At 39.7% G+C, this 20,713-nt stretch overlaps 1 pseudogene; it reads left to right on the top strand.

Moving 5' to 3' along the window:
• Positions 1-2,596: 2,596 nt before the first annotated feature.
• LOC149189115 (replication factor C subunit 5 pseudogene) lies at positions 2,597-3,126 on the top strand (annotated as a pseudogene).
• Positions 3,127-20,713: the final 17,587 nt, after the last annotated feature.

Here is a 20,713-nt window from a genome sequence, read left to right as displayed (position 1 = left end):
AAAAACTTGATAAAATTTACCTATTTCCAATCACAAACACCGTAAGAGAACCATGCACATAAAGCAATTGACAAGCATTTGTTTATAAATATCTGAAGTTGAAATTAGCACAACAAAACTAACATTCAACAACAGATCAAAGAGAAACCATTAGACCATTATATATATATATATATATATATATATATATATAAGAAAAACATGCAATCACATGATATCATATACACTTATTCTCTGCACTTATGAATGCATTAACTGATTTTTCTATTGAATGGCCTAGTGTTCAAACGTTATATTATTTACACCCCATATGTAATTATAAAGGAACTGATTAAAAACCATAGCCTTTAGCTTCAATGCCCCAAATGTTACTCAGAAAAGGAAATATAATTAAAATAGAAATGAAAGGAACTATGATTCAAGCAAATATTTGTTATTTGTGAAATGATCCAGTAAACAAGTTATCAACAAATTAGTCTGAGAAGAAATAATGGAAAACATGCATCAACTTTGACCAGGATTTAATTCAGTAATATTTCTCTCCAAGATTTCAAATTTACTATAAGGATTATGTATTTTATTTAATATTTGCTTTCTCGACAGTAAACTACTAATGAATTTGATCTCACTATACTTTCTTTCTCGACATTTCTGATCCTCTCGGCCATTAAAATGTGATTTTCTCTCGGTTAAGGTGGCCCTCAATAAGGTGACTTATTCTCTTTTATATAGGCCATTGATGAGGTTCTTCCTCCTAGTAATCCACCAATCAATAAGAATCCAGAGGTTCTTCCTCCATAAGAATGAGCAGGGTTTACAAGAATAGTTTTCGAGGGGCTTACAGCTCAAAATCTCATTTTCTAATTATAAATAGAATTTCACCATAGAATTTAAGTGCTTGGCTCAGCTCTGGCTCTAGCCTTTCATTGTAATTGTATAGAGAGTTTGAATATGATGGTTCGAAGTTCTTGAACTGTAATCAAATATGGCGGTTCAAAATTCAGTTGAACTATAATAGGTTGTGGACTAGATTGTTATCTAGTTGGTTATCTATGACTATTACTATTTTGGTTATAAGTGGTTGGGCGTTTGACAAATATTTTTGGGTCTGAAATCATTTTTGGATTGGGGAGCAACTCTAGGAAGGGAAGAAAACAGCTAAAAGAAGTTCATATAAAAATGTCAACTGAGATTTTCGAGAATATGATTTTGTAATGGTCATTAAAGGATATAATGAACAAAAATTTGTTTCAAAACCAACATGTGACCATGCTCGACTCCTTTCTCCGTTGCTTGTGCTTAGCTCTTGCTCCCGCTCCTGAATGTAGAGATTACAGGGTCGTGAGTATTGCAGAGGAGCGAGTTACTCGCTTAAGAAATCTGGTATATCGGCATAGTTACTCACATTAATTTCTCGTTGTCCCTCAATCAATTTCACATACATCCTTAACTTGTCAGTCGTCAATCAAACAACTAGCCCTCTTTCCTGTCAGAAATCGGATCTACCGGAAAATTCATGAAGTGGTCAGGAGCAGTAAAGTGTCCATCCATACCATACATGGACATGGCCATGCACTAAGCCAATGATTGGCTTAGTGCATGGTTGTTAGGAGTTTCCCTATTTAATTGCTTGCACTAGATGCATTGATTTCAGTGTAGATGTTGATTTCTAATCCTATTTGATTATTTGCACTAGATGTATGATGTATATTAATTTCAAAGTAATTAGATTAATAATGTGCATTGATTTCAATGTCATCGCATCTTTTCCCCCTCCATCTATATCTCTATCTCCCATTGTCTCTCCTTCTTTATCTCTCTATCTCACCCCCCAAACATACACACTCTCTCTCCATATCCATCTATCTATCTATCTATCTATTGTTACATTGTCACTTTGCACTCAAATTTTTTATTTCATCATTTTTCATCATTCAAGTTACTAACAGTCTCTCTCATCTCAACAAAATGAGGTAACTAAGCAAATTTAAATTTAAATTGACCAAATTAATCCCAGACATATTTAGCATATTTAAAATGATCAAAATAGTTAGATGTTCAACAAATTTTTTATGACCGTACATGACTGAAACCATCCAAGAGCCATCTTAATCTCAGATTTATCAAGCACCGAGAAGGATCAAATCTCTCGAGGTGCAAACCTTTCCTCAAGTTTTGCACTCAAAAAAGAAGTTTGCACCTCGAGAGATTTGATCCCTCTCGACGCTTGATAGATCTGGGGTTAAGAAGGATCTAGGCTGGTAATTAAACAAACCAAACAAGTATATTCATTTTTGTTTTTTTATTACGTGAAATATTTTATTTATGGTTGAGAGTGAGTGAAATATTTTTACCACTTCTCTTGGCATATGAGAGTGAAATTATTGATGTTTTATAATACTTTTAATTAAACAAACCAAACATGTATATTCGTTTTTGTTATATATATATATATATATATATATATATATATATATATATATATATATATTAAAAGGGAAGCTTGTAGTTGAATAGGGGCATATTTACACATCTCTCATATCTCTTTCATAGTAGGTTGTAGAATGAGCCTCTCGGCTCAAAGACACGCAAGGAAATGAAAAAACCAACTTCTATGGATGTCGATGGGCAATTCCTTTCTAAAAAATATAATGAACAAAAACGAAAAATTGGGAATGAGGTAGTTCAAAAGACCAGCCCGTGGATCAAAATTTTTTTCCCTTCAGTGCCTTGCAGATGTTGCAGCTCATAAAGATATCATCAAAAACATTGACAGGTTGATGAGTAAGAACAAGTTACCTCATCTCCTTCTTTACAATTTGCCTCGTATCAAGAATACATCAATTGTATTGGTTGTAGCACACAAGTTTTTATAGTGATCAATACCAAAACATGAACCTAAAATCGAATGCTTCAGATGATCAAGGAATTGAAGTTGTTCGCAATCAAATTTAGGATTTTGTAAGCACTCAGAGTTTTAGTTTTGGTGCAAAGTCAAGTGTAAATTTAGTTTTTTTGGATGAGGCAGATGCCATGATAAAAAATGCTTAGTTTTCCTTGCGCATGGTTATGGAGAAATACACAAAGCACAAACATAGTTACCGATCAAACGAGAAAATTACCTAGTACCCGTTTTTTTGAGGTAGCAAAAAATCACCCAATTTTGAAAAGTGGTGATTCAGAATACACATTTTTTTAGCATATTTTTGGCACTTTAAATTTTCTTATGTATCAAGTATGAACATTTTTTTTAAATGTTAGTGATTTTCATGCTGATTTTGAATAGTGTTGAAGCAGCATCAACACATTTTTTTAGAGGGCTTATTTTTGACACTTTAATTTTTTTTATGTATCAAGTATGAACATATTTTTTTAAATGTTAGTGATTTTCATCTTGATTTTGAAAAGTGTTGATGCAACACCAACCTTTTTTGTTTAGAGGGCTTATTTTTTACACTTTAAATTTTCTAATGTATTAAGTGTGTATAATTTTTTTTAAATGTCGACGATTTTCATATGGGTAATAAAACATAAAAATAAAATAAAAAAACATGACAAAAAAAACTAAATTAACTTGTAATATATATATATGTATCAAAGAAACATATAATTAAAAAAAAAAAAGATAAAAATTGAAAATTAACCCAAAAAAACATTTATAACAATTTTTATTTTTATTTTTTAAGTTTTGACAATTTCTTGTGATTAAGGCTGGATCAACGCAGGTTGGAGTCCATGGAACCCTAGTTGCGTTTTGGCGCCAGCGCCCTTGCTGCTCTGTGGCTCGTGGAACTGGGCCCTCTGCCCTCCTCCTCTGCGTTCCCCTTTGTCTTTCTACGGATTCAGAGTGCACAGCCTCTGCTGGGTAAGCCGTTTAAGCCGAGCCTACCCTCATGGAGGCCCTGAGCTCGCCCCAGGCAGGCCCGCCTTCAGCTGCCGAAGCTTTCTCTCGGCTCTTGGCCGGCTTGCCGCAGAAGAAGAAGAGCGAAGCAGCCACGTTTGTCAAGAAGATGGATGATATTCCTGAAATCTCCCTGCCATCAGAGACCCCGATTCAAGTTGCCCTCTCCTTAGCTGAGCGGGCTCTCGTGGGCCAATTCACAGGTCTTTGGCCTTCTCCTAAAACCACGGAGTCCTGGGTAAATAGGAATTGGGTTCCTCTTATCAAGGGCAACGTCACTTCATACTTCTTAGGACGAGGGTTTTTCCTCTTCGAATTCTCCTTAAAGGAAGATAAGGTTCTGATATTTCAGAATGGCCCATATTTCATGGGTCCCCAGGGTTTGTACCTCAACAGATGGACGCCGGATTTTGACCCTATAGTGGATGTCCCCTTGGTTGTTCCTATTTGGGTCAGACTCCCTAATCTCCCAGTCCATTGCTGGAACTGGGATTCGCTGAAACACATCGGAAATGCCCTTGGGAAATTCATAGATAGGGCAAACAACAAAGATCAATATGACTGTGCTCGTATCTGCGTAGAAGTAGACCTAGAGGTGGGTCTCCCAGAAGCCATCAAAATCAAGGTAGGAAACTGGACCCATTTGCAAAAGCTGGACTACGAGCAGCTACCTTTCAAATGCCGAAAATGTCATGTCTACGGCCACTTCGCCAGACGATGCCCAACCAATGTGGAACCAGATAAGGGAAAAGAAGAAGGTTGGAATCAGGTCAAGTGCGCCAGGAAAAATCAAAAGTAGATCGGTCCAAATGGAAAAGGTACTCAGGCCCCCTCAGCAACCCCTGCCCAAAACGGTCCAAGAAAACAAATTCGCCCCTCTAAGCTCGCAAGTAGAGGAAACTCAGGAACCAGAAAATCAAAAATCAACATCACCCTCTAAAGGCACCCCCAAAGGTTCTGGAAATGGAGTTGAGCAAGCTGGAAATGGTGTTCCAGTAATAGAGGCAATGGCTGAAAGTGGTGTTCCAGCAATGGCAATGGCTGGGAGCTCCAAAGGAAACACTGTTGAAGAAGAGGAAGATGAGCATGAATCAGAGTGCTTGGAGGAAGAGGGGGAAATAGGAGAATCTCAAGCAACGATAAGGAGATCCACAAGAGGCCGCAAATCAGATCAGGAAAAAAGAGAGCAGGAAACTTTCAAGGATAAGCTTCAAGGCAGCCAGCCAACCCTTGAGAAGTTACTAGCATCAAAAGCAAAGATGACGAGAAACCAGCCCCAAGGCTCCAAAGGAGCCAATCAGAAATACAAATGATGAAGATAGTCTCCTGGAACTGTAGAGGTATGGGGAGTAGAATCAAAGAAGAAGCCATCAAAAGTTTAATAAGAACAGAAACTCCTGACATACTTCTCATCCAGGAGACCAAACTGGAAGACTCTGTCTTCCTTCAGGCAAGTAAGAAACTCTAGAACAAATGTGAGGCGAAAGCAATCTCAGCCCGAGGGGCTTTCGGAGGGTTGGGCTCTCTTTGGAACGCTAGCAAATTCACATTTGTCTCTGAGACCCTCAATACTCATTGGCTGCTCTTAAAATTGCAGCACATAGATTCAAAAGAGATAATCAACCTCTTCAATGTGTACACCCCCATGAACGTTGTGGAAAAAAAGGACTGTTGGGACTCCATAAGAACCCAAGCAGATCTAGTTAATCTTGAGAATATCATCATAGCAGGAGATCTCAATCTCACTCTCTTATCAGCAGACAAGAGAGGAGGCAGCATTGTTCGAGATCCGGCAAGGGAATGGGCAGAGGATCTTATACAGGACTGGGACCTGCTGGACATCAAGCCAATTTCTGGTAAGTACACTTGGACTAATAAAAGAATTGGTCCTGGCCACATTGCTGCTAGATTGGATAGATTCTTAATTCAAAGCTCTTTTCTTCTGCTTGGATTAGAGGCTAGAGTGCATATTCTCCCATGCAACACTTCGGATCATAATCCCATCAAGCTGGAACTCGTGTCTCAGCTTGACCTTGGACCTATTCCTTTCAAATTTAGCTCGCTTTGGGCTAAGGAATCAGACTTCATGCAAGTAGTTAAGGACACTTGGGTGCAACCGGTCAAAGGCTCTCCCTTTTTCGTCTAGGAAGAAAAGCTCAGAAGAGTGAAAAGGGCTTTGAAAATATGGGCCAAAACTCTGCCAAATCCAGCCAACGAAAGGAAAAAAATCCAGCATATGCTGGAAATCCATCAGCTCCAAGCCAAAACAGTTGAAATAACAAAAGAGATCCTAGATAAAGGAGCTTTGTTTCAACAAAATTATCATAAGGCATGTTTAGCTGAGGAAGAATACCGGAGACTTAAGTCTCGCAATCTTTGGCTCAAAGCAGGGGACAGGAATTCTTCCTTCTTTCACAAACAAGCTCAGGCCAGGAAATGTACCAATTCCATTTCTGAAATCAAAGATGGTACCATCATTCACAAGGATAATGCAAACATCAAAAAAGCAGCTTCTCTTCATTTTGAAAGTCTATATAGCGAAGAGATAATTCTGGATCAAAACTCAGAGATGTTGGACGAGATCCCTTCCCTGATTTCTGCTGATATGAACCACCTCCTTGAAGCTAAAGTCACCAAGAATGAAGTCAAGGCTGCCTTATTTGCCATGAACCCAGACAAAGCCCCTGGGCCGGATGGATTCTCAGCCAGATTCCTCCAAATTTGCTGGTCCATTGTGGAAAAGGATCTTTACAAAATGGTTCTAAAATCCCAAGTTTGCAAGAAAATCGGAGGAAGCACGAACTCTGCTTTTCTTGCTCTCATCCCCAAAGAGAAGGGAGCCAACTCCTTCAACAGGTTTCGTCCGATTTCGCTTTGTAATATAGGTTACAAATTGATCACCAAAGTCATCGCTAACAGACTGAAGCCCATCCTCCCCAAAATCATTCCAGAAAGTCAAGGAGGTTTCATTCAAGGTAGACAGATTGTGGACAACTTCATTCTGGTCCAGGAGGCAATCCATTCAAGCTTGAGTCGCAATGAAAAAGGTATGGTTGTCAAACTTGATCTAGCAAATGCTTTTGACAGAGTTAGACATTGTTTTCTGCTGAAAGTCTTACATAAACTTGGATTTGGTGAGAATTTTATAAATTGGATTCGAGCTTGCATCTCGGAGCCTTGGATTGCCCCATTAATTAATGGCAGAGCTGTTGACTTTTTCAAAGCCACGAGAGGGCTCAGGCAGGGGTGCCCTCTCTCACCTCTTTTATTTGTTCTTCAAGCCTCTGTTCTCAGTTTTTACCTAGACAAAAAAAGAGCAGATCAGGATATTGCTGGACTCTGTATTGCGAGGGGTGTGAAAACCATTAATCACGCTCTTTTCGTGGATGACACACTGCTATTGGGAGCAGATTCTGGGATTATTGCCTCCAGATTTAAAAAAGCTTTGGATGAGTTTTGTTTGGTATCGGGAAGCAATCTAAACAAAGGAAAATGTCATATCTATTGTTGGAACATCACTTCCAGCTTGCTCAACTCCATATCCAGAACCTTTGGTTTTGCAGCATCCTCAAATTGGACTTCCTTCAAGTATTTGGGCCTCTCGGTTTTTCTCAAAAAATCTTACAGCAGAGATTGGCTCCCCCAATTAGAGAAATTCAAGAACAAGCTGCTCGCCTGGGGTTATTCTTGGCTTAACATTGCTGGTAAGTCAGTCCTCATTAAATCTGTTCTTTCCAGTCTTCCCTTGTTTCAGTTTTCTATCCTACTCGCTCCAACTGGCATTCTCAAAAAAATAGAGGAGACCATCTGAAAATTCTTTTGGAAGGGGGGCAAACAGAACGAGAAAAAGATTCCGCTACTCAACTGGGAATGTATCTCCAAACCGTTATTGGAAGGAGGATTGAATTTCAAGGATCTTGGCTACCATAATGTAGCAATGGGAGCTAAATTAATATGGAGAATTATTGCCCCTAAACCTGGCTGGGCGCAATTAGCTCTCTGGGAAAAATACTTCAAAGGCCAACGTTCTCGCTACCTAGATCACCCTAAGAAGCATTCAAATACACCCTTCCTGAAGCTTTGCAGCAAAGCTTGCTCTCTCATCAAAGATCATGCCTTCTAGGTTCCTGGGAATGGAAAAAGGATCAATCTTTGGACAGATAAAATTTTGAATAACGAGCCTCTGGGAGATTGTCGTTCACTCCAAACGCTGCATAGATGGATGAATGAGGCTGGTTTGCGAACTCTATGGGACATTTCAGCTTGGCAGAACTCACGTTGGGCTCGCTGGAATCTTCAAACACCCCCAGAAATTTCTATGGAGCGCGAGACCCTGATTTCCAAGCTCCACAGCCTGTCTCCTTTGCTGGCTCAAAAAAGGGACACAAGAGGATGGGGTACGCAGACTGGCAGATACTATGTTGCTCAAGGTTACGCCAAGCTATGTGAGCGTCCCCATGTGGCCACAAACCCTGAGCCTTGGAAAGGGATATGGCATTATCCCACCTTGCCTAAAATCGACTTCTTCAGCTGGCTGCTTTGTCATTCCAAAATTTTGACAGATGATAACCTCCAGAAACGTGGTTTTCACGGTCCTTCAAGGTGCAGTCTTTGTAAGGTAAACCAGGAAAGCGTAGTTCATCTAATGCTTGAATGCACCTTTACTTTGCAGATTTGGACAGAATTGTTGGGAACTCTGAGTTTCAGCATCGTGTTGCCTTCCTCCATCCCTGATATTTTTACTAAATGGCTGCAAAGGTATCCCGGGACTCCCCAAAAAACAAAATCATTAGAGCTGCTTGGATTGCTCTCCCTAAAATAATATGTTGGTAGGTTTGGCTTGAGAGAAATAAAAGGATTTTTAGAAGCTATGAACAAGAGGCCAAGCTTGTGGCAGTCAAGATTAAAAGCCAGCTTAAAGAGAATCTGAGAGATATTAAAGATGACTTAAATCTCAGTCAGCAAGATATAAATTGGGGCTCCTTTCTTGAACTCCAGTTCCAAAATAGTGCAAACAGTATCTCCCTCCTCAAAGATTGGCAAATAAGACTTTCAGCAAATGAATTCAAAGACTGGGCCACAAATCAGCAGAGATTCTCCCTCTTTTTTGACGGGGCTACAAAGGCCAATCCTGGAAGAGCTGGAGCTGGAGGCGTCATTTTGAATCCCGATGGCATAAGGATACACAGTTTCGCCTGGGGTCTGGGCATAGCTTCTAGCATACAAGCTGAGGCTTTGGCTCTTTTCCAAGGTCTCAAGATTATGAAAATGTTGAACATCAGGGAGGCAAATGTAATAGGGGACTCCCAGGTAATAATTAATATTATGGTGACTCATTCTAAGCCAACGGATCTAAGGCTTGCAAGGCTGATTTTCAGAGTAATAGATCTTAGAGATTCTTTCCAGAAGTTGAATTTTTATCATGTGCTGAGAGCTAACAATAAGGAGGCGGACATTGAAGCCAACAAAGCTGCCCTCCTTACGGCTGGAGCTTTACTCAGAGGAGGACAAGAATCATGGGAACCAATTCCTTAATTTAGATAGCTGTCATGTTCTACTGCATTTTGTTAAATCAGTTTGTATGTACCCATAAAGTTGGGAAAATCTCAGAAATAGACTACATAGTAGCAAGCAAAAAGAGATGTGAGCTAAGCATAAACGCCATGGCCTTGCATGGTTGTGCGGTTCTTGTGGAACCAGACTCACCTTTTGTAATCTGATTTTTGGCATTAAGGTCAAGTATTTAATAGATCCTCTATCCGTTTCTGTGTAAAAAAAAATAATAATAATAATAATAATAATAATAATAAAATAAAATAAAATTTTAAAAAATTAAGTTAAGAAAAACGCATAATAAAAAAGAAAACTAAAAAAAAAAAATTGAAAACAAAAAAAAATAATATATATATATATATATATATATATATATAAGAAATTTAAAAAATAAATAAATAAATAAAATTGAAAAAAAAACTCAACCCACCCCGCCCAGGGGTGGCAAGGCCGATTCCCGGAATCGGCCCTACTACTCCTGGGTGTGTGGGGAGGCGGGTGCACACAGGCGCCTCCTCGCCCACCCCATGGCCCAACCTGCCCAAGTGTGGCAGGTTCGATTCCTTGAATCGGCCTTACCACTCCTAGGCGGGTTTTTTTCATTTTTTTCTTTCTGTAACACCCTCATCCTACATAAACCCAAGTAACCATGCCAACTGGGGTAAACATGAGACGAGAGGCTACTATGATCATATTCAACCTCCTAGGTAACCTTAAGGAAGTGGAATCGATGGAACATCACATGCAGCCATCCAACACCATCAACAGAACCCTCAGGAGACAAGTTAGCCACTCAAACAACCTGTCCTTGGGTCCCACTGCTGTCTTGGACAATTTAAGGCTTAGTCGCTCTCATGTTATCGGTAAGGGAGCGACCAAAGACATAAAGTCGCTCTCATAGGCCTGTCTGCTAGCAACTTTGGTCCAAACTTGCCAGTTCTATGCCAGCAACTTCTGGATTTGAGCCACTTTTTCAGGCCCAAAGCCGAGGCCACTACCCAGAATGGAATGAAAGCTCAGAATTAAGTAAATTACAGGGAAACAATGATGTAAAAGTAAATAGTTGATTAAGGCCTTTACCAAACCCCTACTAGCCATGACAAGCATTTCATCATACATATGATCGACGTGTAACCTACAGGCGTAAACAACAAAGTTAGTGTAGAGATCTCTTACTTATCTGAGAATCACCATGAACCATTGTTTCCTCGTGTCATTTTCTGCCTTATTACTTACTAGGTCATGGACACAATATCCATTCAAATACAAGTAAAAACATACTGAGAGCCAAACATAGCTGCTGCCATAAAATGAACATATAACCAACATAATAGGAACAAAATTACAATAAACATATCAGCCATCAAAATCCATATATACACCAGTACATTTACACATGAAAATCAATGGAATGAATTTCTCATTAATCAATGCAATGAACCGACCGGAGATGGGACTACCACGTTCCACCCGACCATAGATTGGTTGAGCCAAGTCTCTCTTCAGCCAATCACCCCCGTGCCATATTCCAAGCATGAATATGGGACTCATACAACACATAAAAAACACCAATCAATGTGGATGCCATCGGAGTTCTCCGCCTACACCGTGAGGAATTTGAGTGCCTCCTAGTCTCTTAGGCTTTACCGTGCATTCCATCCCGGAATCACTAGGCCCAACGGAGAGAAAATCCACCTCTTGGCTTTACCGTATATCCCGCCATTCACCGGCAAGGATTCCTAGGCCCACTGAGGCACATAATCTAGCTTTACCGCAACCCACAGTCTGGTTCAGGGGTTACTAGGCCAGTGGCTTCGTGCATCCTCAGTCTGGTTCAGGGACCACTACCACCATGTGTTTGTCAATTCAGAGATCCACCCCACTCAGCTTCAAATCCAATCCGGCCATCCCACACAAACTGCATGAGAGAACCCATCTCATCAAAGTTATCAGGAAATGGCAAGGCTAGGCTGAAAATACTGTCACACCTGGCAAAACCCATGCCATGGTAGAAAAGAAACACATGCAATCCCATGCATGCCAAATCTAGCAAGGAAAATACACATGCAAGTTGATACCTGCAATAAATTATGTTGTAGCTACTTGATCCTGCCTTTCCTTACTTGATCTTTGCTTCCTCTTACCTTCTTTGTCTTTCTTACTCCAATGCCAAAGTGCTCCAAGAAAACTCTAAGTGTCTAATAGTATGATAGAGGTAGAGAATAATGAGAGAGCTCCAAAGCTAAACTGACATAAGGTTACCAATTGATCCTTAGAAGCCTTTTTATGAATGAGGCCTCTATTTTCTTCATTTTCCATTATTTTCCTTCATTTTCCTCCTCACATGCAACCTATGACCTTTCACCTCCTTTTTCTCCTAATTTCAATTATTTTCATAAATAATTGTGCCAAAATGCCATTTTGCCTCTTTAATGCCTGTGTAATAACATGACACCCATACCGCATAGCGGAGCTTTATAACACAGCTCGTTACAGTATTTACATCCATACACAGGTGTACATATAGCAACATCATCAAAACTATATATACCAAAACATATGCCAAATCATATACCAAACATATACTAACATCATATAGCATATATCAACCAACATAAAGCATATATCAATCACCATAAAGCATATACTAAACCAACATAAAGAAAATACTAAACCACCATAAAGCATATACCAAGCCATCATAAGAAAATACTAAACCACCATAAAGCAACTACCAAACCACCATAAGCAACTACCAAGCCACCATAAGAAATCATTAAACCACCATAAGCAATCACCAAACCACCATATCAAGGCTGCTTTTCCTCAGCCGACAAACAAGGAAGGATACATGGCCCGCATCTGATCCATCATCTCCCATGTAGCTTCATCGGGCCCAAAGTGCTTCCATTGCACTTTAACTTGCTTGATTGCTCAATTCCGGAGCATGAGCACCTTTTTCTGCAATATACATTGAGGCTTCGGCTAGAATTCTCCATCTGGTTCCACTTGCAATACAGACCAGTCAATTACATGATCAACATCCTTAACATACTTCTTAAGCAAAGATACATGGAAAACATCATGGACTTTCACTGTCGAAGGCAATGCAAGTCGATAAGCTACTAGCCCAATCCTCTCAATGATATTGAAGGGTCCACAAAACCGTGGTGCCAGCTTGGCACATGAGCCAATCCGCAAGGAGCTCTTCTTCGGTTTGATGTGCAAGTACACATGTTCCCCAACCTGGAACTCCTTGAACAACTTGTTCCTATCTGCATAACTCTTCTGCCTATCCTGTGTTGCCTTGAGATTTTTCTTGATCACCTGCATCTCCTGTTCCATGTCTGCCAACATATTTGGTCCAATCAATACCCTGCTAACTAGATCACTCCAACTAATGGGAGTGTTACAACTCTGCCCATATAATGCCTCAAAAGGACTCATCCTCAGTGACTCCTGATAACCATTGTTGTATGCAAACTTGACCAAAGGGAGATACTCTTCCCACTTCCTTTGTTGATGCATCACATACATCCTCAACATGTCCTCCAATATCATGTTGACCCTCTCTGTCTGTCCATCTGTCTGTGGATGATAAGCTGTGTTGAAGGCCAACTCGGTGCCCAAACCTGCAAATAACTCCTTCCAAAACTTGGAAGTGAACTTTGTGTCCCTGTTTGACACAATCTTCTTTGGGACACCATGTAGTCTAACCACGTCTCAAATGAATACCTGTGCCACATCACTAGATGAGAACGTAGACTTCACCGGAACAAAGTGTGCAACCTTTGTTAACCTATCCATAATGACCATGGTGGAATCATGCTACTTCACTGTCTTTGGAAACCCTACGATGAAATCCATGGAAATGACCTCCCATTTCCACTTGGGAATAGCGATCGGCTGTAGCAGTCCACCTGGATGTTTACACTCTGCTTTCACTCGCTGACAGTTGAAACATCTAGCCACAAACTCTGCTACATCCCTCTTCAGATTCGGCCAATAGTAATATCTCTTCACTATTGTGAGTGTCTTTTGATAACCTGGGTGACCCGAATAAGGTTTCGCATGAAATTCCCTCAAGATCACCTTCTTGAGTTCATTGTTATCTGGTACATATATCTTATCTCGAAACCTGACCAATCCCTCTGGTGTAAGACAATAGTCCATGCCCTGTGCACCTGTACCTGTACCTGTACTACCACATGTACTTGTACCACTACATGTACCTATACATGTACCTGTATTATCACCCTACTGCAACTTGTGCACAATCTCCATATACCTGACATCCTACTGTCCTGCCTGCAAGATCCTATCCTGTAAGTCCGTCCCATAGGAGCTCATAGCTACCAAGTGATGTACATGTACCTGTCTGCTGAGAGCATCTGCCACCTTGTTCTCTTTACCCTTGATGTACCTGATCTTAAAGTCAAACTCGTTGATCGTGGCCAACCATCTAGCCTGCCTAGCATTCAAATTCAGCTGGTCAAACAAATACCTCAACCCAATGTGATCACTCATAAGCACAAACCGCCTACTAAGAAGATAGTGCCTCCACATATTCAGTGCATGTATAATCATTGTTAGCTCAAGATCATGTGTCAGGTAGTTCTGCTCGTGCTCATTCAGTTTTCGGGACTCATAACATACCACCTGTCCATCCTGCATAAGGACTCCACCAAGTCCTCTCTTGCAAGCATATGTACATACTATGAACTCTTTGTCCGGATCTGCAATCTGTAGCACTGGTGCATGTGTTAGCAACTGCTTAAGCTGCTCAAAGCTAGCCTCACACTCTTTAGTCCATTCAAACTTCTTACCTTTCCTCTGCAATGATGTAATGGGATAAACAATCTGTGAGAAGTTCCTGATGAACCTCCTATAATAGCCTGCTAAACCCATGAAAGATCTCACCTCATCCACACTCTTAGGAGCTACCCACTCCATGATGGCCCTTATCTTCTCTGGATCTACTGCAATGCCCTCCTTGGAGACAACATGTCCCAAGTAGTGTACCTCAGTCTGAAAGAAGCTACATTTTTTGAGCTTAGCATACAACTGATGCTCTCTCAACAACCTCAATACTGTTGCTAAGTGCTCGGCATGCTCTTCCTCATTTTTAGAATATACCAGTATATCATCAATGAACACAATAACAAACTTATCCAAATATGGACGCAACACACTATTCATCAAACACATAAATGTAGCTGGAGCATTAGTTAAGCCAAATGGAACAACAACAAACTCATAATTCCCATACCTGATCCTGAACGCAGTCTTGTAAATGTCCTCCTCTTTGATGCGTACCTAATGGTATCTGGATCTCAAGTCAATCTTCGAGAACACTGTTGCTCCCTTTAGTTGATCGAACAAGTCATCAATCCTTAGCAAAGGGTACCTGTTCTTGATAGTCACTTTGTTCAACTGCCTGTAATCAATGCATAATCTGAGGGTACCATCTTTCTTCCTCACAAACAAGATTGGTGCGCCCCAAGGTGATACACTTGGCCTAATGTATCCCTTGTCCAACATTTCCTTCAACTGCAATTTTAACTCAACCAACTCAGGTGTGCTCATCCTGTAAGGTGCTTTCGATGTTGGAGCTACCCCTGGCACTAACTCAATCGAAAAGTCTACCTCCCTGTGAGGTGGCAACTTTGTAATGTCCTCAGGAAATACATCTCTGAACTGCTGCAACATTGAGTACCCGTTCAACACATCTGCATCCTCAACCTCCTTACCCTTAACACTAGAAATGTGTACTGCAAATAGCTTACACCCTTTCATACGACTAAACTTTACTTGTATGGTTGTCACCATCCTAACTAATGTGGCCTTCTTCTTACCTTGTAAGATTCTTGGTTCTCCATTGTCATCAACACACTCAATAGATTTGTCATAGCAGTCAACCTTTGTTCTATGTAGATACAACAATCCATTCCCAATAACATATTGTATGAACCCATCGGTAATACATTCAAATGTGCTACTGTAGGCATACCATTTAAGTCGAATGCGCAAGTTCTTACCCAATGATGAACTCATTTCTTCGTACATGTAGCCAACTGCACTAACCAAGACTTTGCATGCAACTCCTTATTCAACCAACACTTATCCACAAAGTTATAACTAACATAACTATAACTAGATCTAGGGTCAATCAAAATAGAAATAACTTGATCACAAAGCTTACCGTCCATCTCAATGATAGATGCCTGGTGTTCTGCTTGCCCGTTGTCCACTGCTGCATAGATACGTGGAATACTTCGACCAACATCCCTAATAGTTTGCGCTTCCTGTGCACTGTATATCTTAGGCCTTGCACCCTAATGTTGCAGACAATCTCTCTTAAGGTGCTCCTCACCACATGTCCAACACTCCAACTGACTAGTGCCCTCACCTCTATGCTGTTTCTGCTATTGTGGTACGTGACCTTGTCTGGTTGCATTAAATCTCTTTTGTGGTGCCACATTTTATTTCCCATTTGCATGTTGAGGCCTTGTACTCTTAGGCTTCCATTTATCTCTACCTTTGTCTTTTCCTTTCCATCTTTGTTGAGATTCATTCTTACACTTTGATTTCTTATAACAATGCTTCAGTTTCCCAATGACTTCCTCAAGTGACCGAGGCTCATCATACTTAATCCAATCTCTAAATGTTAATGGAAAACCACTGACAAATCTCTGAACTTTAGCCTTCTCATCAGTAAGATATAGTACATACCTCAATAACTCAAGAAAATTGGTCATATACTCTTTGTGTGTCATTGAATCCATCTTTAACTCATAAAACTCTTTAGCCTTGTTGTTGTAGTACCTTTCTGTCAAGTACTTCTTCCTGAAAAGCCTATTGAATTCTCGCCAACTCAAGTCATCTATCCTGATGTCTCTAACCCGGTTAACATCTTCCCACTAGATGTCTGCTTTATCTTTCAAGCTAAAGATAGATATTGCCTTCGTGTTATCTTTGTACTCATGCAACTCAAAGAATTTGTTCATGCCAAGTATCCAAACATCTGCATCTTCTGGCGTCTCCACATCTCCATCAAAAGTAGGTGGTTTTGCTTTCTTGAATTCCTCCAGAGAGTACCCCCTATCATTCCTCCTTTAAGGATGATAGCGATGACGATCGTGATGTCTATCAGAACCAAAACTAGAATAATACCTATACTCATCGCCCCTCCTTTCCAGTGTGTCCAACAACTTATCGTCCCTCACCGTGTTAGACCTATCCAACCTGTGTCTACCAGGAGATTTGTTGCCATATGCTCCATTAGTTCCATCCTCATGTGCATGGCTGATTCGAAGCAGCCTTTGTCGCTGAAAGTCTGACAAACTCTAAAGAAGTATAGCATTAACCTCTGCTTGCTTCTCTTGTGCATGTATGATCCGGTCATTATCTACCTTACAACTCCTTATCTCTTCCTTCAAGCTTCTTAGTGTATCAGCCAAATCAGAAGTATGCCCCACACCACGTTGCTCATCTGATGCATAGGGAGATTCTACATAGTCTACCACCTTGCTAGCCATTTGATCTCTTTCTTCCTGCAATGCATAATATGTCAGATAAACCAAATCACAATAAATTGACGTACCTTAGTATAGCTTGGGGAGGATACCTTGTCTGCAAGATCACCAAATCAGCGTGATACATGTATAACATAATCATAACAACGTATAAACATGCACAAATAAATGAATCAACACATAAACATCACTCTAACTAGGATATGTCATCAATGCAAGGCCATATCAACAATGCATGCTATGACCTCATGCATGACAACAACCATTACCCCATTGTACACATTACTATGCAACCGACAATATGCATAAGCAATGCCTAACCAACTACAAATATGCATAACCGCATGTAGTCGAACATAATTGATTAGTTCTTGTAATCAACCTACAAGACTGATGCATGTAATCAAAATATTCAAAATGTAACCTAACATACAAGGATGTAAGTAGGCGACATAAAATCAACATGTAAGTGACAAATAACCATATACAGTCAGTCACATACCCATGTCAATTACTCTTCATGAAATCAACATCAAATTCTCCATGATAACCATACTACAACCCTAATCCATCATCAAGCAAATGCAACAAGTATATAAGTGTAAGAGACACACATGCAACTAACATGCATGCATGACCAACACACATTCAACCCATTCAGTCCGAGAGTTGAACCATGCTTTGATACCACTCTATAACACCCTCCTCCCACATCCACCCAAGTAACCATGCCAACTGGGGTAAACATGAGACGAGAGGCTACTATGATCAGATTCGACCTCCTAGGTAACCTTAAGGAAGTGGAATCGACGAAACATCACATGCAGTCATCCAACACCATCAACAGAACCCTTAGGAGACAAGTCAGCCACTCAGACAACCTGTCCCTAGGTCCCACTGTTGTTCTAGACAATTTAGGTCTCTGGTCGCTCCCTTGCCCATAGCATGAGAGTGATTGAGCCTTAATTTGTCTAGAAAAACAGTGGGACCTAGGGATAAGCTGTTTGAGTGGTTGACTTGTCTCCTGAGGGTTTTGTTGATGGTGTTGGATGGCTACATGTGATGTTCCGTCGATTCCACTTCCTTAAGGTTACCTAGGAGGTTGAATCTGATCATAGTAGCCTCTTTTCTCATGTTTACCCCAGTTGGCATAGTTACTTGGGTGGATGTGGGAGGAGGGTGTTACAAATCCAACCATAAGAAAATTAGAGCAAGTGCACCTCTATTTATAAAGGAAATATTGATTTTATAGGAGAAACGCCCCTAGTCTAGCCTATGATGTGGAAAAAGGTCGTCTTCTTTAATTAACTAATCTAAACTACATTGTTTCAGGAGAATTCATGCCACATGTACAAAGCAAAGGGGCACATGCAAAAAGTGACCCATCTCCATAAATGAGGGGTATAACTAGGGTTTTGGTGCAACAACTAGCCTCCAAAGTTCCTTCAACAATGTTTTATCTTCCAATTATGGCTTCCTTTGACTTAACAATGGGCATACAAGCCCCATACTTCCACCAATAGTTCTCTAAAGGGTAGTTTCCTTAATCAAAGTGCAAGTAAGATCCCACTTCTCCATCAAGATGTCATTCCTTGTTTATGAAGGTTTACAAACAAACAAGTAGGTTATTGTAACATGGGTATGCTCTAAAATACTAGCTCCAAAAGTTAAGGGTGAAGATTTTCAAAGTGATAAGTTGTTGCCACTTCAAAGTGAACATCTAGGATGAAAATGACCCCCATAACACATTTTCCTTCACAAAATCAACCATGGCCACCTTTTAGCAACAAAAGTTCTCCCCTATGTGTGGACATGTGAACATGTAATCCCCCAAATGGTGTAACATCAAAATCACAAATCAAGTGTAAGGATTAGAAAGGGTTGAGCCTTCTATGAAATCATAAGTAAAACCCCTGTAAAGGTGGGCATATTCAACTTAAAAATTTATGAGGAGTGAGGTACAAAAGTCAACCCCTTTTGAATCGACATCATCTTTAGGGTATAGAGATTGGCTTTGGATTGTATATTCATATTTCGCCCAAAATAGAGGCTAACCCCTCATAGTTTTGCAAATATAAAGTTTGTCTCCAACATTCATTTTTTGCACTTGGAGTCTCACACACATATATACACACCCCATAGGTTTCTTCCACAAATACCTAAGTTATGGGAATGCACAACTAAGGATATTGCAGGACATTATGTATAAGCTTCATTAAGTAATTAGATCTAGTGTAGGATAAGGCCCATGAGTTCAATCATTTTCAACTTTGCAAATCCTTGTGAATGTCCATTCGCTATTTATCTTTGTCTCAACGTAATCACTCTACCACAAGGTTCTAGGTGTATGTGATGCCATGGTAACAAAAGGATTATCCCAAATTTGATGTATTATTTTGGATCTAGCAAGCACCGCAACAAAGAGATATTAATTGGTACATTGCATGACCTCTCTCAACTAGGGTTCAAACCCATAGAAAACTTAGCATGGTGACAACTTGTTTCCAAATGTTGATTTTCTCCAAACCAATAACAAACCCATTTGGTATTAATTTTGTGATAGGAATATCCCAAGTCATCAAAGTGGGGTAGCAAGCCTATTTGCAAATGACCTTGTTAGTACAAAATAAATTGTGTGTAAGGGTTGATCTTTATCTCGCGAAAAAAAACTTGTCGAAAAAATTGAGTTTATCCACTTGTTTACTCCATTGTTTTATGGCAAGGAAAAGTTCAACCTTATCAACTAACTTTTTAAAATTTTAATGATTCAGATAACTAAGGTTTTGGAACTATAATTTTCAATAAAATCCCCAATCAAATTTATGATTTTTTTTAATAAAAAAATTGAACTCATCGAATTATTAGCTTAATCTTATGTGTGTTTGTATTATTTATCAATCCCATGATAAATCATCTATATATGTCATTTGACTTACTATGATTCTTAGAGTTCGAAGAGGTTGCATATTCAAAAACCCACTAATAACTATTACTAATACTTTAGATACAACTAAAAGGTATGTTATCTAGATAGGCTAATTATAACAAGGTTTGAATTGAGTGACCAATATAAAAACACTAGAAGTCTAAGTAGTTCAAATTGATCGTATATTTTAGAACATAGTAATTTTTAAGTGCCACTGTTTGGAGTTTCTGGCGGGTTTTTCGCTAAAATCTGACAAAAAAATTTGTGGTCAAATCCTGATTTGTGTTGTTTAAATTGTTTTTACTAGATATATGGATTCAACACTCTCAAAAACCCTTAAGACACTCCAATTGTGAAAAATTCACTTGTCAAACGAATTTCAATTAATCCCTACCAAATTTTAAACAAATTAAATAAGAAAACTTTCCAAAACTTATCTTTAAAACTCTCCCCCAAAAAAAATGGATAGTTAACCGGTGTGAACCAGTACAAACAGCATTTGACCTATAAACGACCGAGGATAAATGTCGTGGAACGTGCCACACCTGATCAAATTGCATGTGCAATAACTAACTTAGCGTGACGATGTCATGCTGCTTCGGACAACCACAAATCTACATCTGCGTTTTGAACGGCGTACTCTTTCGTCGCTGATTAACATGGTATATTTCATACGATGAGGCAGTTCACATGAAGGAAGTTTAGATATTTAATCTTCGCCAAAATTATGCCCATTGCCGACCCAAACGCCATTGACTTTACTGTTTCAATAGATATATAAATATGTCAACCATTTTC

Source organism: Pinus tabuliformis, chromosome 3_1 (assembly GCF_031772625.1).
Source record: "Pinus tabuliformis cultivar Carrire ecotype Pingquan chromosome 3_1, CPIR1, whole genome shotgun sequence".
In the NCBI taxonomy this organism is placed as follows: Eukaryota; Viridiplantae; Streptophyta; class Pinopsida; order Pinales; family Pinaceae; genus Pinus; species Pinus tabuliformis.
This window is presented reverse-complemented; position numbering and strand designations above follow the sequence as displayed.